The sequence below is a fragment of the Henckelia pumila genome, chromosome 3, assembly GCF_033568475.1.
Source record: "Henckelia pumila isolate YLH828 chromosome 3, ASM3356847v2, whole genome shotgun sequence".
In the NCBI taxonomy this organism is placed as follows: domain Eukaryota; kingdom Viridiplantae; phylum Streptophyta; class Magnoliopsida; order Lamiales; family Gesneriaceae; genus Henckelia; species Henckelia pumila.
The window spans coordinates 125,733,410-125,751,310 of NC_133122.1; the positions used below are offsets into that span (position 1 = coordinate 125,733,410).

Sequence of the window (17,901 nt, forward strand, 5' to 3'; positions counted from 1 at the left end):
GGAGGATATGCTTAGAGCATGCGTCATGAATTTTGGTTCAGCCTGGCAGGATAATTTGCCATTGATCGAGTTCGCGTACAACAACAGCTATCATACTAGCATTGGGGTGGCACCTTTTGAGGCGTTGTACGAACGACGTTGTCGTACTCCACTCTTCTGGGAAGAATTGGGGGAGAGACAGGCTAAGGGACCAGAGTTTATTCAGCAGGTGGTAGACATTGTTGATCAGATCAAGAAACGGATTAAGACTGCACAGGATCGTCAGGCCAGCTATGCTAACACTAAGCATAGGCCTTTGCAGTTCGATGTCGGGGAGAAAGTGTTTTTGAGAGTGTTACCTTTCCGCAAAATTCTCAGATTTGGCCTTAAGGGCAAGTTGTCTCCCAGGTTTATCGGTCCATTTGAGATCTTGGAGAGCATTGGCGATTTGGCTTATCGACTAGCTTTGCCACCGCATCTTTTCAGTATTCACGACGTGTTCCACGTATCTCTGTTGCGACGGTATGTGGCGGATGAGTCTCATATTCTGCAGCGGTCTGAGGTTCAGGTGAGCAAGGATTTGACCTATGTTGAGAAACCTATTCGTATCCTGGATCATAAGGATAAGGTTTTGCGGAACAAAGTCATTCCTTTGGTTTTAGTTCAGTGGCAGCGCCGAGGCACTGAAGAAGCTACTTGGGAGCTTGAGGACAGGATGCGTGAAGACCATCCTGAGTTGTTTTAATTTCATTCTTAAGTTATATTCAGTTGCAAACTCTGTAAACGTTTGATTTGAATAAAGAATGTTTCTGATTTTTGTATTACATTCAGTACTTAAGATCTGATTTCGAGGACGAAATATCTTATGTGGGGGAGAATATAGTGGCCCGTAATCAAAATAAGTGATTAAGGGATTAATCAATCCTAATTAAATAAATTGAGTACCGGACAGATCGGAAGCTCCGATGCAGGATCGGACGTTCCGATCAAGATCGGAAGCTCCGATGGTATTACTTCAGGCATGACGTGTGACAGGATCGGAAGCTCCGATCAGGATCGGAAGTTCCGGTCACCCTATCCGAAGTCAACAAGTGATATTTTGACACGTGGCAGATCAGGATCTTCGGAAGCTTCGATGGCAGGATCGAACGTTCCGATCGAGGATCGGAGGCTCCAATCGTTGTCTATAAATAGAAGGCCGAGAATTCACTTTCAATTGCCAATTCCGGATTTCCTCTCTACTCTAGTCGTATTCGAGTTGTTCTAGCCTTCTTAGGCTTGAGCCAGGAGTTGTCAAGGCGTTCGGAAGTCATAGCAGAGTTTTGCCCATGTTCTGGTGGCATCGACATCAAAGGGATAACGGCGGACGAAGGTATAGCTTTTGCTTCCTATTAATATTTAGGAGTATGCAATAGCTTAGTTAAGGCTTTTAGAGCACTTTAATGATAGTAGTATCATTTGACAGTGTAGAGCAGACTATAGGCGTGGACCTAGAGTTGGTAGAGCTTGCACTGATTTGAGGTACGAAAGTACTGTTCGAGATATTCTGACTGAGTATGCATGTATTATGTGACTGCATGGTTTATATGTCATTGATTTATGCTGCATTCATTTGCATACTGAGCTATCTCCTTCGATATGTCTATTAGTAGGGTTGACCCTATCCTGTTAGTGGATGGACTTCCATGGCTTTGGGTCCGGTAAATACACTAGTATTATGGTATGGGAGCCACCTCCTGAAGCGATGGCACAGCGTGCTACATACCAGGGCCCGGTCTGTCTCTGTTATCTGATCCTTGACCTCGAGTTTATAGGGAGTTCACTTTGCATGCATGTTTACTCATACTCTCGTACTGAGCGTTTTATGCTCACGTCTCGTACTCTGTATTTCTGGACACCCTATTCTATGGGGCAGGTTTGCGATTGGATGAGGCGGGTGGATCCAAGAGAGGCTAGGCAGTGGTTGGTCAGCTGGAGCTTCGCCTAGGTTTTTATTTCTGTGTTATTGGACTGATACAGTTGTTCGATCTGGTTGTATAATATTTGGTTATTTACAGATTCCTTGCCTTGAGATTGTATAATGTTTTTTAGTTTCCGTAGTTTTATTCTGATATCCATTTAATTAAGTTAATTTCATGTCTAAGTTCTGTTTAGTAGGTGATCCAGGTAAGGGTCACTACATAATACTAGTACAAGTGTCCAACCATAATGGTGACCTGACACAAAACTTATGTATCCAACCATCCACAACTCGTAGGGTGAGCGCCCTACTACTACAGGATACCTCTAAGGTAATGGCTCAATATGCTCATGTATGCATCATAAAGTCATGACATGCTGTATATAAAGGCATATAAAACATGAAATAACATAATCCATGCAAACACATAATACATGCATACTCAATTGGAATATCTCAAATAATACTTCCGTACCTTATACACTAGGAAAGCTAGAACAGCACTATGTCCAAGCCTATCGTCCGTACTACAATGCAAAGTACTCATGCATTATAACCTTATTCTAAAAGCCTTAAATAATCTATAGCATACCCCCTATTTACTATAAGGAGCCAAAGATATACCAGGGTCCGTCGTCATCCCGCTGATGACGACTGCCCCAAAACTTGGGAACCTCTCTGCAGCAACCCCCGAGTGCCTTTCCAACCTCCGGACCAAGCCTAGGAAGGCTAGAAACATCCCAAACCCCTAGAATACACTAAAGAACGAGAGATAAGTTGGATATTGTTGTGCAAAAAATGAAACTTGGAGGGTCTATTTATAGGTGGAGAACGTTGCGTCCATTCTCCACCTGTCCTGCTACGTGTCAATAAAATTATATGCAAACCGCACATCTGTCCCTGACATGGAACATTGCGTCCATTGGCAGTTCGTTGCATTCGTTCTCACTGCTGACCTCATTAAGGACACTTGTACAACTCCCAGATCGTTGCGTCCGTTCTCGGATCATTGCGTCTGTTCTGGTTCGGATGCAACGTTCTTGTTCAGATGCAACGTTTTTGTTTGGCTGATTCTGGACTATCTGAGACCCCCAGGACCTTTCCTACCATTTTTGGACGTTCCAGATCTGATTTTCCAATTAGTTTCACCAAATAATGACTCCTTAAACATGTTTTGACACTTAAAATATTATATGTAATTTTCTAACATGTTTAAATCACTTAATCTTGTAAAATGTAATCGGGCAACTACATTTTCCCCCTACTGAAGATATTTCATCCTCGAACAATCTTAAGTACTAAATGCAGTAAAATACTAAATAAAAATCTTTTATTCAAACTGATTCATTTTACAAGATACAATATGAAAATGCAACAATTCAAAGTAGCTCTGGATAATCTGTACGCATACAACTCTCAAGTTCCAAGTGGCATCCTTAGTGCCTCGACGCTGCCACTGAACTAGAACAAGAGGAATGGTCTTGTTGCGTAACACCTTATCCTTATGACATATGACATGCAAAGTTCTCTCTACGTATGTCAAATTTGTATCCAACTGTACCTCAGACGGTTGTAAGATATGAGACTCATCTGCCACATACCGTCGTAACAGTGAAACATGGAACACGTCGCGGATACTTGACAAATACGGCGGTAATGCTAACCTGTAAGCCAAATCTCCAACACTTTCCAAAATCTCAAATGAACCAATGAACTAGAAGATAGCTTACCCTTGAGACCAAATCTCAAAATCCTGCAAAATGGGGAGACTTTCAGAAATACTTTCTCTCCCAATTCAAACTGCAAAGGTCTACGCTTGACAATCGAATAACTAGCCTACCAATCTTGTGCAGTCTTAATCCTCTTCTTGATCTGTCCAATAATATCAACAGCCTACTGGACTTACTCTGGTCCCTCTACCTGCCGCTCCCCCACTTCTTCCCAGAACAATGGAGTACGATACCATCGCCCGTACAACGCCTCAAACGGAGCCATCCCAATACTGCGATGGTAACTGTTGTTGTACGCGAACTCAATCAGTGGCAACTGATCTTGCCATGCTAGACCAAAATCCAAGGAACATGCTCGCAACATGTCTTCAAGAGTACGGATCGTGCGCTCTGACTGCCCGTCAATCTTTGGGTGATATGCTATACTCAAGCTAAGAGTAGTACCCATAGCACGCTGAAGACTCCCTAGAACCTGGAAGTAAACCTTGGATCTCGATCGCTGACTATGCTCACAGGAACTCCGTGCAATCGAACAATTTCTTGGATGTATAACCGTGCCATCCTGTCAAAACTGTAGTCCCGATTATAAGGAATGAAATGTTCTCACTTGGTGAGTCGGTCCACCACAATCTAGATAGCATCACAATTTCTCGAGCTCACCGATAAATGGGTCACGAAGTCCATCGTGATCAACTCTCAATTCCACTCAGAAATGGATAAACTGTGAAGCAATCCTCCAGTTCGTCGGTGTTTTGCCTTGACCTGCTGACATACCAAATATCTAGAAACATAATGATACACACTTCTCTTTATTCCTTTCCACCAGAACCTAGTACGCAAATCCTTGTACATCTTGTTGCTCCCGGGATGGATACTCAACTTAGAACGATGAGCCTGGGATAAATTCTCCTCCATCGGAGTATCATCCTCCGAAACAAAAATACGGCCTGAAAAACATAGAAAACCATATCTGACTAATAGTGGAATCTAGACGTACTATCATTTCCGGCTAAACGAGCCAAACGTTGGGTGTTAGGATTAGACATCTGAGCATCTCTAATCTGATAATACAAAGCATGCTCAGATATGATTGCAAACATCTGGATACTCTACATACCTTTCTTATGCTTATCTTCAATTGCACTTGCCATAGAACAAGTCTGAAGTGCAGACACTCGCACCTTGTGACTCAGGGCATCAGTAGTTAGATTAGCAGCTCCTAGATGGTACTTGATTTTGCAGTTTTAATCATTAAGCAAATCCATCCAACGTATCTGTCTCATGTTCAAATCTGCCCGAGTAAACAAATATTTGAGACTCTTATGGTCTGTGAAGATCTCAAATATCTCGCCATAAAGATAATGACGCAAAATATTCAACGCAAAAACAATAGCTGCTAACTCAACACACTACAAGAAATTTGGTAATAGACTACACCAGAAGGACTACGGTTTTTAATAAAATTTTAGTATTTTTACAATTAACAACGGTTTTTACAGAAATCGTAGTTAATGTGCGTTTTTGTAAAATATACGTCTACAGTTTTGTAAAAACCGTTGTTGTTTGTGTTCTACAACATCGGTTTTTAAAAACCGTAGTCTATGAGCGTTTTTTTTTATAAATAGACTACGGTTATTTTGTACCATAGTCTATGAGAGTGTTTTTTTAATAAATAGACTACGGTTTTTTGTACCGTAGTTTATGAGCGCGTTTTTTTAATAAATAGACTACGATTTTTTTGTACCGTAGTCTATAAGCATTCTTTTTTTAAATAAATAGACTACAGTCTTTTAGTACCGTAGTTTATGAATGTTTTTTTTGGTAAATAACCGTAGTCTATCAAATATACAATAGATACATAGATACAGCGTAAAGAATCGTTTCTCTCTACTTCTCAAATCCCTTTCCCAAGATCGATCCATTTCTCCCCTAGCCCTAGCCGCCGCTTCAAGACGTCGATTCGCCGCCCTAGATGCCGGAAAACTGCCGATTGAAGCTAGACAAAGGTAAGATCTCTACTTTGCTCTCTATCGCAGATTTAGGAACACATTCATGGATGCATATCGAGCGGACGATGACGGCGGTATGGGACAAGCAGGGCGATCGCTGCTAGAATTTCTGTGAAAGTCACCTTTGACTATCTTTTTGACTTGTCTTTGGATTATTATTACGGCCGATGGATTCTATTCTATTGTACCAGTATGGAACATGTCTGAGTTCACTACAGGGTGGAATTATCACCGAGAAATTCATTTGTCAATGATGGAGTACTGTTTTGATTGGCCGAAAAGGTCCACTTATTTGTGTCGAATTGTTTTTTTTTTCGGAATCAATGAGTTCAAATGTGAATGGCATGACATTAAGTGCTTTGTCAATTGAGAAGCGGAAGTGTGGGCTGAAGTGGCCGATTGAGATGTGGCATCACAATGTCTCAGGTGGTCGCCTACTTCGATTAGTTTTGTGTGTGTGTTTCAGATTAGTACCAAGACAAACTTTTGTAAATATAAGCTTACACAAGAGATTAATGATTGATGTGACCTAATTTTTGATGGAGTAAGAGTAATATTTTTTGACCTGTGCTGCTTGTAAACAAGTGCTATTCTGGTTAATTGAATTAAATTCTAGATAATAGCATGTGTTTCCAATTACTTTCAGTGCTGCCTCATCATGAAATTTTTTCTATGGCTGTCAAAATGGATGGTCTGAGCTGAGCAAGTAATAGGGAAATCGTTGGAGCATATGATAGCAAATCATTGTTGTTTCCAATAAGAATGTGATGTGTTATTATTCATCAACCTCAAAATTACAATTGGACAATTCCTGTTTGACAGCCTTGTGATCAAATGTACCAGAACTTTACATCTTGATGCTTATTTTTTTATGATTTCAGAGCGAAAGGTATTCCCATGAAAAGGAAGCTTAGGGAATTTCTGGTAATCAAGGATGCTCTTCTTCCAGTTGGTACAACTATTGGTGTGCGCCATTTTGTTCGAGGGCAGTTTGTAGATGTCACTGGAATTACAAAAGGAAAAGGGTTCCAAATGACAAATTATTATATTGCATGCAATAAGTGGTATCTTCTTTCGTATTATTTATATCATTATTTTTCTTTAATATAACCAATTAGGCAATTATGTGAATTATCTGTAAAAATATGGACCAATGTTAAGTTTTTTAAAATTGAACTTCTCGATAAAGTTGTGTTATATCTGGCACAGAATGCGACATATACAACTTTCAATTATAAATTTTTGTTATTTAGTTTTAATTCTTGTTTCACTTGGTTTGACTATCAACTCTTTTGCTCAAAAGAATTATGCTATAAATCTAGCACGAAATTCGACATATACAACTTTCAAGTATAAATTTCTGTGAAAGCTTACTTCTTGTTTCACTTGTTTCACACTTTTTGGGAAATACAGACATTTAACCAAATGATTTCTGTGCCGATGGCGTTCTTATGCGCTTTCAGTATATTTTAAACCTTTTTTTTAACTTTTTATTTTCAGTGGGAGGAATTGAATGCTCAGATGCAAAAGTAAATGTGATATTCCAAGATGAGATGACTGAATATTGTGTTTGTAACTTCATATTATGTTATGATCCCAGGTGGCTATATTCATTGCTTGAAGTTGCTCTCAGCGGTTAATTTGTCAATAAGCAAGTGTTGAATTAACTGTCAAATCTTTTGACTGCATGTCATGGCAAAGGGTTTATCATACGAAACATTAATTCGGGAATGTTGTTTTTTGGCGTTTTGTACCTACCTTTCGTTCACGTCTTTCTTGTACATTTAAGTATGATTTATTTCTCCTTTCAAAAAATAATTTACTACATAAAATTATCTATTGAATACGAAGTTGGTTATTATTTTAGGAAAAGTCTTTGCAAAATAACGGTAGTCAAAGAAACGACAACAAAGAGTCTCTAAGCCCTAAGGCCTCGTGACCCTGGGGTGCTTGCTATCTTTAATGCAATTATGTGCACATAATCATAATATCCATATGGAATAATACTATCCTAACAAGAAAAAACTTTTAGGTTGTACATAATTTCTATTCATAGAAAGGGCATCATATCTTTTCTACTCATGCATTAGCGATTTCCATTTGTCTTATATACAGAGATGTGAATTTGGGTCATGGATAACCAGAGGTGGTAAGTATTGTCCCGTTCTTGAGATGTCTTTGACTTGGAATAGCTGTCTCTTGCGGTATGCTACTCTGTCTGATTGACGAGTTCACGAACTTTTGCATGTGACATATTTCATTTACAAATATATTTTTACCCGGTAGTTTTTGCAGTGGATGGTTGATCAGAAGATTTCTTGATGTTATTTTGACAAGTGTTGTGTTGAATACTCTTTATCTTTTATTATGTGTTGTCTTGAATAATCTTTATCTTTTATTGTGTGCATGCAATATAACATAGTTATCATTTTTTTATTTAATAAATTTGTTAATTTTTGGGCCAAATTGTACTATTCCTAAATCCTACTGAAGTTCTGCTTGCTCTACTTGGTTTGATACGGAAACTCGCTTATCATTGGAATCTTGTGTTGAATTGGGTTATTCCTATTGAAGCCATAGTCACCCTGCTTTCTCTGATATTGAAAATTTCATAAGGCAGTTTCTGGTTCAGGGAAAGCTTATTTAACTGAAATCTATTGTTGTAATCTAGATTTATAGGGAGATTTGAGAAACGTATGGAGTGGAGTACTCAGAAGTTGAGATATATAGGCGTGCTTATGGTCAGCCTTGGGGTAAATCTCGCCAAGTCTCATTCTATCTTCTCTGTAAATTGTAATGAAGTTTCAATATTTAAGTTTATTTTTCATTTTGATCTATTTATATTTGTTTGTTATTATTTTTAATAATTCACAGTATGGAGATGCAAATTAAAGTAAAAGAAACGCTTGTCTTGACCAATCATGGGGAAGTATATCCAACAGCAAGGGAGCTAGGCTTCGAGCTAGTTTTAGCAGAGCAAAAAAGATTAGGAATTTAGGACCATTTTTAATCTATTTTTTAGTGTGTATGAAACTAGGATTCAAATTTTCAATTTTGAGTAATTTAAAATACTGAAAAATTTTATATTAAATTTTATTTTCAAATTTCAAATTTTGAGGAATTTATAATACTAAAAATTGTATTTTTTTTTGTTTTATACATAAAAAAATACAAGGGTAAAAAACCGTTGTGAAAGGGGTCTTTAAAATCGTTGTTAAAGGCTATGTAGTTAAAAGTGTGATAGAAAAGACTACGGTTAAAAACCGTAGTCTTTTTAAAGACTACGGTTTTTTACCGTAGTTTATAACGACAAAAGACTACGGTTTTATGTTGTTAACCGTAGTCTTTATGATCGCACTTTTAATTACATGGCTATTAAGTACGGTTTTAAATCCTCAATTAACTACGTTTTTTCACCGTAGTCTTTCAGCATTTTTGTTGTAGTGAGATCATGCACTGGATAGTTATTCTCGTGAACTTTCAGCTGTCTGCGTACGCAATCACATGCCTGTTTTGAGTCATGGCACATCCCAGTCCTTGAAGAGAAGTATCAGTGTACACAACTTACCCTCCTGATCCAGACGGTAAATCCAACACGGGCGCAAAAGTTAACCGTCTATGAAGCTCACAGAAATTCTCTTCACATTCTGAGTACTGCTCAAAATTCATGCCCTTCCGAGTAAGTTGTATCAGGGGTTGAGCCAGCTGCGAGAAATTCGCGATCAAGCGACGATAATATCCTGCTAGACTAAAAAAACTACGGATCTCAGCTATCGTCGTTGGACGCGACCAGTTCATTATAGACTGACTCCTGCTCGGATCCACAGAAACTCCATCCCTGGATATAATTTGGCCAAGAAACACCACTCAATCCAACCAGAACTCACATTTACTCAGCTTGGCGTACGTCTATCTATCCCTTAGAGTCTGCAACACCAGTCTCAAATGATATGTGTGCTCATTCACATCATGTAAATACACCAAAATATCATCAATAAATACAACAACAAACTTGTCCAAATATTCCCGGAATACTCGATTCATCATATCCATGAATACAGCCGGCGCATTAGTCAACCCAAATGGCATTACTAAGAACTTATAATTCCCGTACCTAGTTTTGAATGCTGTCTTGGCTATATCCTGATCTCGGACTCGCATCTGATTATATCCAGATCTCAAATCAATCTTCAAGTAAACCAAAGTACCCTGCAACTTATCAAACAGATCATATATACGAGGCAAAAGATACTTATTCTTGATAAACTAGCGATAGTCAATGAACATATGCATAGACCCATCCTTCTTTTTCACGAACAGAACAGGTGCTACCCAAGGAGAAACATTGAGATGAATATAAACCTTTTCCAATAGATCCTGAAGCTGCTTCTTCAACTCACGCATCTCTAACGGAGCCAGACGATATGGTGCTCGAAAAATTGGCAAAGTTCCTTGCATCAATTCTATACCGAACTCAACTTAGCGCATTGGAGGAAATCCTGAAATATCATCTAGAAATGCATCTGGGAATTTATTCACAATCGGAATAGCTTCTATACCAACACTTCCAGAGGATTTATCAATTGTATAGATAAGGTAGCCTTTCGCGCCAGATTCTAAAGCTAGACAAGCTTTCAAAGCTGATACCAAAGGAATCTGAGGTCGCGCTCCTTCACCATAGAAGAACCAACTATCATCACCAACTGGATGAAATCTTATCAATCTCGGGTAACAATCCACTGAAGCTCGGTATGTAGTTAACATGTCAATTCCCAGAATGAAATCAAAATCCTCAATTGGTACTCATCGATCAACATCGATCCCTGACGCAAACCCAGCAACTCACTTTCCTTATCCTGTCGAAGAGCTGGAGGAAAATACAGCTTATGGAAAGCCGTGCGAAAGTCATCCCAGGTAGCAACTCCTCGGGCTGCAATAAAAGGTGCAGAAGCAGAATCCCACCACTTGCGAGCTAGTACTTCTACCAGGAAATCAAGAGTCTTTATCCGCTGCTCTTCAGTGCATCAAAACTCCCGGAAACAAACTTTCATATGACGTAGCCAGTTCTCCGCATCCTCCAGTGACTCTCCTCCGACTAAGGATTTGAGACCCATTTGCATAAACCTATGCATGCTGAAATGCCTGTGATCATCATGGCAATGGTGATGACAACCCCGACGATGCTTTCTTTTGTCCTGATCCCCCCAGCGCCCGCCTACGCTGTCGTGGCTACTCTCTTCACCATGAACCGCCATCTACACGATGATTAAAGGTTAAACCCAATTCCAACAATCTAGATCATAAGATTACTATGCATGCTCTAATACCATAAATGTAATGACCCGCGACGTGATCACCTACTAATCAGAAACTTAAACATGAATTTTAACTTAATGAAATAAATCATCAGAAATTAAACAGTGGAAAACATAAATAATCCCAAATAATATTATTATACAACCAAATCAAAATCTGTATCAACTCAAATACAACATGAAAAAAATCCTAGACAAAACCCTGCTGGCCATCAATCGCCTAAGCACTCCTGGAACCACCCGCCTCATCCAGTTGCAGACCTTTCCCATGGAATAGAGTGTCCAGATACAACAAAGTATGAGACGTGATCATAACAAGCTCAGTACGATAGTATGTGATGCGATCATGGATGGCTCGCATGCTGATCAAGTGGCTAAGGATCCGTTGGAGATACCACAAGGACCAGTTACGAGAGGCCGAGCTCAGAAGTTTAAGAAAGCACTTCAATATTTGATGTTGAAGTCACAAGAGGGCGTTGGATTTCTTGATATTCAGTTTGGGGGATGTTATAATCTTATTAAGGTCCAAGGAGGTCAAGAAAGTGAAGAAATTGAAGACCAAGCTCGAAGCTGCAGCGCGCCCGTGTCCGAGAATCCGCGCGCCCGCGCCTTAAATAGCGAACCTACAACACGTTCGCGCCTTTTGATCGCGCGCCCGCGCGTCCGGATGCTAAATTGAAGAAGTTTTTGCGAAACTTCGGCGCGCCCGCGCCTCTCTCTAGCGCGCCCGCCCCGACGTCTTTTACATGCACCGAAGGTGTTTGTGTGTGTGTTCGGGATTTTTAATATTTTGGCTTTATTTTGTTTATTTTAGGTCTTTTATTCCTACTAGAAAAATTTTAGGAGATATTATCATATCTTTAGATATTAATTTATTGATATCTTTTATTATTTTGTAGCTGTATTATAAATATAACAAAACATTCATTATTGAACAACAATTAAGATTTCAGATTTTTATTCATAAAATTCTCTCTAGAATTTTTATTGAAGCTTTGTGCTTTTTTAAAAAATCAAACTTATCAAAGTTCATACTTTATGGCGATTGTCAATTGATTATCTTCGTGGATTGTCAGAAACAAGTTTTTTGAAGGTTCCATTGTGATTAATTGTTTGTCAATTGATTATCTTCGTGGATTGTCAGAAACAAGTTTTCTGAAGGTTCCATTGTGATTAATTATTTTCTTCTCGTGATTATCTGTTGCTTATTTCAAGTAAATTAGAGGTGGATATTCGAAAACTTGTTCAAAAGATCGGGACAACATTATAGAATTTGTTTCTTATTGAATTGAGGGTACGATTTTAATATAGTCGTGTTTGCCTTTCATGCATCCAAGATTCATATCAGTTGGTATCAAAGCCAAGGTTTTGAATCAAGTAAGTATCTTATCTTCATATCTTTTCGTTCATCGTGTTCTTCATATTCTTTGTTCTTCATCTTCCGTCTTTCATTTGAGTCTATTCTATTTCAAATTTCTAAGTTGTTTTTGTGTCAATCTTGTCGCCCAAGTTTTTGTGTCTTGCGCTACAAGTTATCTCGAAAAAAAGTCAAAAACAAAATCGAAAAATTAAAAAAAAAAGTCAGAAAAAAAATATATAGTGGAAAAATCGGTCAAAAAAAATATTGAAAAACCGAAAAAGCTTAAAAAAAATATTGAAGAAGCAAGATAACTTGTGGTCAATTACTTTGCACTTGTTCATCCTTGGGTGCAAGTCAAAATTCCAATTCCATAACTTTCTTCTTCTTGTTTTTGTCAATCTTCGAGAGTCAACCTTCAAGTGTCTACAAGTTGTGAACTTGAAAGTTTGGTTCATTCCCAAACAAAGCAAAATCCTACACAAATTTTGAGTGAAAAAAAGGAGTGATTGAGTGAATTTTCTTTGGAGTGAATTGTGAGAATTTGTGTGAGGTAATTTTATTACTAACCTTTTCTTGCAGGTACAATAAGTTCTAATAAATAAAGAGGTGATAGTTCTAGCCAAGGGTTTCCAAGACCCAAATAGATGATTTGTCTAAGATGGTGAGGGAAGCAATGAGGGTTGAATTGGAGACGGTGCATGAGAGGATAAGTAAACTTGAAGTTGGTGGTAGTAAGGATGATGAGGTGAGAATTGGGGTAGGAATAGGCGAGATCAAGAGGGTGGAAGAAATAGAAGAAAAGCAAGGCGTGGAAGATACATTGATGGTGGAAGATAAGATGAGAATATTAGTAGGATTAGGATGAAAATTCCTGCGTTTCTTGGGAAGTCTGATCCACAGGCTTATTTGGAGTGGGAGATGAGAGTGGAGTCCATATTTGACTGCCACAACTAGAGTGATGCAAAAAAAATAAAGTTGGCGGTTGTTGAGTTTGTGGATTATGCTTTTATTTGGTGGGATCAGTTTGTTATTTCTAAGAGGCGGAATCGAGAGCGTCCTATTGAGACATGGGAGGAGATGAAGCAAATATTGCGGAAGAGATTTGTGCCTAATTACTACTATCGTGACATGTTTAGGAGGCTACAAAACTTGAAGCATGGTCCAAAGAGTATTGAAGATTATTTCAAAGAGTTGGAAGTTACTATGATCCGGGCTAATATTGAAGAAGATCGTGAAGCAACTATGGCTTGTTTCTTATGTGGTTTGAATAGGGAGATTCAAGACCAAATGGAGCTTATACATTGCATGGATCTTGAGGAGATGGTAAAAATCGCCATGAAAGTGGAACAACAACTTAAAAGAAGGGGCATGAGTCTAAATTCTACTGTTGGAGGTTCTTCTACTCCTTGGCGTTGGCAAACGAGAGGATGTCAAAATGGTTTCCAAGCAAAAAATTGACACCAAGTAAGAAACATCAAAGCAAGGAGTGCAAGGTAAATATGAAACTCCTATTAATCGTTCTAGAGATATCAAATGCTTTAGATGTCAAGGTGTTGGTCATATTGCTAGTCAGTGTCCAAATAAAAAAATTATGATTGTGAATGCTTGTGGTGAGTTTGAGTCGGAGAATGAGGAGGAGAATTATGATGATATGCCTGATCGAGCAAATACCAACACTTAAATTCAATGTAATAGTATCTCTTTTCTGCTCAAAATTATCGCAAGTGCACGACTCAAGTTATAGAAAAGTGTACTGAGTACGAGTATCGTCCTCAAGGACTACGTCACAATGATTCAATTATTTAATTTCTATATCCCAAAGTAACGAAAATTTGATTTTGTTATTATTCTAAAATTATAAAGTAAAGAATTCGATTTAAAATTACTTGAATCAAAATAAAATAAACCACAGCAATGCTTAGCACAAAAAAATATGATATGAAGAAATTTTGTTGGAATATCGGTTCACCTTCCCCCTAATTGAATCTGGACAATTGAAATTACTTTTACACTCATAAATTTGACAAGAATTTCTGAAATATCGACACACTCTCTTGAGTTTATGCCAATATAATTCAAGTTAATGAAACAATCAAATATGTTTGATTATTTATCATTACTGATTGCTTTGCGTTCATTGAATTCCTAAAACTTTCAACCTAGTGGTATATGGTTATCAATGTGTACTAAATATCATATCTCTATGCATATTTTAAGTCCATGAATTTTATCACTCGTCATAATCATGAATCTATCTCTCGACAGCATTTCGCAACTTACGAATCTATGTTAAAGTTAGCTACTCCTCAACATAGAATAATAAACCATGATAAAATCAATTACTCATATAAAAATCAATCAATTTGTCCAACGATTCAATCACAAAAATATGTTTCGGGGTTACGATCCCCTAAATTCCAACAAAATAAAGTTTAGCTACTACAACTCATAATATAATTCAAACTAATAAAGTTTTTAACAAAAGAATTCAGAAATCGTAAAGAAGAAGAACTCCCAACGAGAAGAAGAAATTTCGATCTTCAGAGCCGCCTCCGCCGTGCTTTGCTGTGTTTTTCCAACCTTCAAAACGTCTGAAAATATGCTATATATATTGCCCCCAGAGTCCTTTCCTTTTAAAACTCCCAAAATAAAAGTTTCCGAAATTCCGCGCGGGCGCTCTGTTTGCAAAAATTCACCGACCGAGCGCCCAAAGTTGGACAAACTTCTGCCCGAGCAAATAATGCCAGCGCTCGTTCTGCATATTTTCACCGACCGAGCGCTCAAAAGTCTTCAAATCACTGCCTCCTCTGATTATGCCAGCGCTCGGTCTGCTCTTTTCTGCAAACCGAGCGCGCCCCCTTATGAAGCCAGAAATATTTCTTTTTTTTAGTTTTCTTGCAAAATTAACCACAAATCAATAGGAATAGACAAAACACACAACATTACACTAAATGCAAACAAAATTAGAAAAACACTAACAAGACGACTAAGAACGAATGCAAAATAATAATAAAACAAACAATAAAACAAGGAAAAACGATTCCTATCAACCTCCCCAAACTAACCTTTTGCTTGCCCTCAAGCAAAATAGGTGACAAACTAGAATGCAAACAAAAACAGGACACAACAACAAAAGTGGATGAACTCAAACTTTCCAAGCCTCATAATTTCTTCCAAAAGATTACAAATCCAATCATATCAATCTACTAACATTTTGAAAAAAAATACAAACTGGAAAACCTTGTAAACTCCTAAATCCCGCAACTCACGTATCAACATACCTTCCTCCGATTTCAATTCATACATTCAAGGATCATGAGGACTTTTTAGGTACTATAAGCTCAAAGATGAGAGACATTCAATGATACACACTTCACATTGGTTTAAATCAAAGAATTACAGTGTGTGCGTGTTGTGATAAAAAAATCCATACTCATTAAAAGTGTCTATCAACTATCCATAGGCTAAATTCTCACAACTCTTCTCCACTAGTATATTGGGCAACTGTGACTCGGTCAATAGGTCTTAATAAGTTTATAATTTTAGGCCTTGTTTATGACTACAAACGAAGGATATCGATTCAATTAAGGGAATAAGTTATACCCAACTGTTCATTTTCATTTCCTTCTTCTTTCTCCTTCTAATTCACTTCATCAATCCATTGACTTAACTTCTTTTGCAAAATTTTCTTTTCATTTCAAATCTTTATAATTTTTTTTTTTTTCAGCATTTCCAAACACACCATTTCACTTTGCAATTACAATTCCGGAGCATATACCATTTCACATTCAACTTACTCCCTTTAGGGTGAGAAATAGTATTTAAGCTATTCTTTGGTAGTGAGTGTAGGACTAGAAAAAAAATGACGAATGGGGGTTTATTCACACGTTTTCACGCATGTCATTCGATTTCAATAAAGCTCAAAGAAGGTACTAGAGATAGCATGTATCGAAAGGTAGCTTGAAAGGCTCAAACAATTCACAGAAAGATTGCCTAAATCATTCCTAATCACAGTTATGCCCGTATTGCGCCTCAAAGAGTGTTCGAACTAGTTCTAGACAAGTCTCAATTCACAATCAAATCATACAAATTTTGACCAGTGCAGAAATAAGCAATCATCAGCAGTAAACGATGATTGTCAACAGATTTCAGATTTTTGTACCTCATGTACTCATAAACATTTTGAAGGCTCAACAGAGTAATTAAGGATGAAGTTACTTCAAGAGAAACTAGGCCAAAAAATTCAAACAATGCCTCAATCCTATCCAAGTTTGTACGTTTTAAATTCAGACTCTAGCATATATCACAGAGTATAAAAAGATATATTTATCTACTTTGTTCTACCAGTTAAACAAAAATTTTGTCAGAAGATGCTCATGGATTTCAGCTATCAAACACAAACATAAAAAAAATAAATTTCTTCATCACTGGCTTTTATGATTTCATCTACAAATGCATGCATAACACAACACAAAACAAAAGATAATGACAAAATGCAAACAAACAAAAAAATAAAGACAAGATGCATGAAAACATAAAAGACACCCTCCCCAAACTAAAATCTAGCAGTGTCCCCAATGCTAAAAAAATGAAACAAAACACCAAAAAGAAAACATGCAAAGCACACAAAACAATACAAAACGAAAACAAAAACTCCCCTGATTATTGGTCCTCATCGTCGCCGTCGGCTTCATCATCTGAATCATCAGGATAATTTGCTCGGAGAGCAGTGTATTGGAAATGGAAGGAGGGGGATATGGTGGCAGAAGCAGGATCCAATCCGGCATTAGAGATTAATGCTCGGAGCATAGCAGTCTGTGATTCCGAGTGGGCACTATCAACTTTCTGGTACTCATTCTTGTATTGAGCCCAAGCATACAGCTCATTTGTCGTCTCAGTGGCAGGGACATAAGTTTATATTGGTTTGGACTGCATCTGGTTGTTTCATGGCATATGAAGGCTGGCATGTGTGAGTTCTCAAAGCAGGAGTTTATTGGTGGATTGCAATCTCTTGGGTGAGTACAGGTCAAATTTTTTTTTAGTTTTTTGTTATTTTTTATGTTTTCCAATTTTCCTTTATCAAGTTAATATGGATTTGAAGTTTTAGGCTATCATATTTTTAAGTTTACATTTTCGTTGGCAGGATAGATTCTCCAGAGAAGTTCAGAGATAGACTACAGTTTATGCGTTCTGAACTGAAAGATGAACGTACGTGATATACATTTAGATATTTCTTAGTGCAAAAGGTTTTTCATTCCCTTTCAGTGCTGGGATATTTCATCCAAAGCATCATGTGATATATTTCATACTCAATACTTTATTATTTCTTTTCGGTGTTACGTGTGAAATAGTTATAGAAAACAGTAAACTCTTATATGTTAATATCTGTTGTGTGCTAAAAATTTAATAAAAAGAATATATGACTTATACAACATTATATTTAGAAAATATTTCATTTATATGTTACTAAATTCGATAGATGCTTCTATTTGTCCAGAGAAATTCCGAGAGATCTATAACTTCGCATTTGGCTAGGCTAAAGAGAAGG

The 17,901-nt window shown here is 37.6% G+C and overlaps 2 long non-coding RNA genes across 4 annotated transcripts; both read left to right on the top strand.

Annotated features, from left to right (window-relative positions):
* Positions 1-5,534: 5,534 nt before the first annotated feature.
* On the top strand, positions 5,535-8,734 carry LOC140891399 (uncharacterized). Of its 3 annotated transcripts, none has more exons than XR_012152518.1 (3): positions 5,535-5,675; positions 6,560-8,445; positions 8,553-8,734. It is a non-coding gene; the product is annotated as an uncharacterized lncRNA (long non-coding RNA). The 3 variants fall into 3 exon arrangements; XR_012152517.1 differs by having other exon boundaries at positions 6,560-8,431; positions 8,553-8,733; XR_012152519.1 differs by lacking the exon at positions 5,535-5,675 and adding an exon at positions 5,687-6,104 and having other exon boundaries at positions 6,560-8,431.
* An 8,584-nt stretch (positions 8,735-17,318) lies between these two features.
* Positions 17,319-17,901, top strand: LOC140887497 (uncharacterized). The gene is made up of 3 exons (XR_012151909.1): positions 17,319-17,368; positions 17,497-17,561; positions 17,851-17,901. It is a non-coding gene; the product is annotated as an uncharacterized lncRNA (long non-coding RNA).